Below are 2,378 nucleotides of genomic sequence, written 5' to 3'. Positions count from 1 at the left end.
ATAAAAAGGGTATCAACATTAAAGTTGTTATGGAGAGTAAAATAGCCACCTAGAAGGGCCCACAGGGGTTAAAAAAGTGCGGGAGATATAAATACTGTAAATTTATTTTATAAGGTGACCACATTGATATAATGGGAAAGGTTCTTTTAGCAAATGGTAAGTTTGATTGTGAAAGCATGGGGTTGGTCTACATAGCACTTTGCCAATTTTGCCAGTGTTTTATGTGGGGAAAATGGAGTGTAGGCTCCGTGAATGAATCTACAAACATTACTATGATATCTGGAAAAGAAAAAAAACACTGATGCACTGGCAAAACATATTAAGGAGAAGGAAGGACATGCTTTTAAGTTTTTTGTGCTTAAAAAGTTACCCCTAACAAACAGGGAGGTTCCTGGTCAATTTTATTAGAAAAAAGAGAGCTCTTTTGGCAATTGTATTTAAATTTATATTAGTGGTTAGGTTTGAATGACCATATTACTATAGCACCCCTGGTAAAACTAAGAGCCTTAAAGAGATGTTGGACTAACTGTGCCTTGGAGCTTTGGCCATGTGGCCTAAGTTGGCCATGTGGCCTAATGGATAAAGCGTCTGACTTTGGATCAGAAGATTGTAGGTTCGATTTCTACCATGGTCGTACTGCCAGTTAGCTAGATAAATGCTTGGCTGTAAATGTTTGTGTTTGTTAAGGTTACAAAAGTAAATAAGAATCCTGTTTAAAGAGATATGTCTTTCTTGGGTATTTGTGAATGTTTTATTTAACTGGGTTCTAGGTCAGTTGTATTCTATCACTGGCATGTCTTATTGTGTGACTTTTTAAACCTATTTAAACAATGAATTTTTGGGGGGATTTTATCTGAAGAAGTTTTACGTGTTGTAAAACAAAAGTGCTTATTAAGTGGCAAATAAAGCTTGTATTTTTATTATACTTTATTTTGAAGTTCCTCACAGTCAGTAATGGCCCATTGCTTGGATAAGGAGGGCTCTCAGAGCTGAAGCTTCCCTGTCAGATCCGAGGTGCTGGAGTCAACTCTGAAGTTGTTGGAGCCATCTCTGTGCCTTGGAGCTTTGGCACTGAATAGCTCAGCTCTGGCTTCCTCCTCGAGGAGATTGCTTTCAGAGCAGGGAAGGACAGCGGTCCAAAAACTTGTCTTTTGTTAGCAAAGGTCTTCTCTTTCTTCAGAGCAGTCAGCCTTCAAGGGTGTTTTCTACCCAGCAGAATGGACAGATCCAACCCCTTGGATCTTCAACCTTCTACCTTGATGTCTCTGCGCTTGAGCCTCAACACTCTTTACCATAGGAACAGCCAGTCCAAGACCCCCAGGCTTCCCAGCAGGGTATTACAGTTTCTTTCGATATCTCCCTGCAGCATCCCACTGAGGAAGTCTGTAGGAAGAAGAAGTACAAGAGGAAGCACTTGGACTCTCCTCAAGAGTCAGTTATAGAGTATACGGACTTCAATGAAGGTGAAGGGTCACCACAATCACTTTCTGAAGATGTCTCATTTGGAGATATTGTTGAGATCCTAAAACAGAGAGGTGGTTGGACATCCAGCAACCCTTCATCTGAGGAGTCAGTGTTCCCAGAGGCTTTCAGTACTGGCCCATCTACCTCTTGGGTTACTCCACCCACCAATGAGATTGTTGATTTGGTCTTTCAGCAAGAGTGGAAGGAACCTGAAACAATTGAACCCATACCCAGAAGACTGGACAAGATTATGGCACCACAGGTGGATAAGGAGATTTGGTCTAAAGGGGTGCCCGTTGATGCCATGGTCATGGCAGCACCCACCAAGAAATAACTTATCAAAGAGAGTTCCATTGTTCATCCCCTTAACAGGGAGTCTAGAATGATGGTCAGGTTTGGGAAGCATGTCTATGCTTTGCCTTAAGGTTGATGAATTATTTGGCACATTTTACAAGGTTACAGAGGGATATGATTAAGGAACTGTCAAACACCCTCTCAGGATCTATTTCTGGAGTGGTCCAGTCATCCATGACTTCTCACTTGGCTACCCTGCAATCTGTTTCAAATTCATCCATGAGGCTTATTTCGCATGTAGCTGAAGGAACTTCAAGGGCAGCAGATTCAGGCATTTCCATTAGGAGACATGTCTGGATGTGCTTATGTAATTTGGTGGAGCCCTTCAAGTCTTCGTTCGTAAGTGCTTCTTTTGACAGCACATCTTTGTTTGGCCCCAAAGTGAAAGACACATTATCCAGGTGTGAGAAGGATGGAAAGACTCTGTTTGTAGTGGTGTGCATTATTTGACCCATCAGAGATCATTTTAATCTATTTTTTCTAATCTGCTAATTAATAACCAACCAATAAACTTAACAAATTACCCTCTTATTAAAGAATTTACAATATGGGACATTTAT

The 2,378-nt window shown here is 41.0% G+C and overlaps 1 non-coding gene across 1 annotated transcript; it reads left to right on the top strand.

The window, feature by feature from the left end:
- The first annotated feature begins 561 nt into the window (after positions 1-561).
- Positions 562-634, top strand: TRNAQ-UUG. Its single transcript has one exon. It is a non-coding gene; the product is annotated as a tRNA-Gln (tRNA).
- Positions 635-2,378: the final 1,744 nt, after the last annotated feature.

The sequence above is a fragment of the Protopterus annectens genome, chromosome 3.part0 (genome assembly GCF_019279795.1).
Source record: "Protopterus annectens isolate FY-2018-M chromosome 3.part0, PAN1.0, whole genome shotgun sequence".
NCBI lineage: Eukaryota > Metazoa > Chordata > Ceratodontiformes > Protopteridae > Protopterus > Protopterus annectens.
Note: the sequence above shows the minus strand (reverse complement) of the source record. Positions and strands in the feature narration are given on the sequence as shown.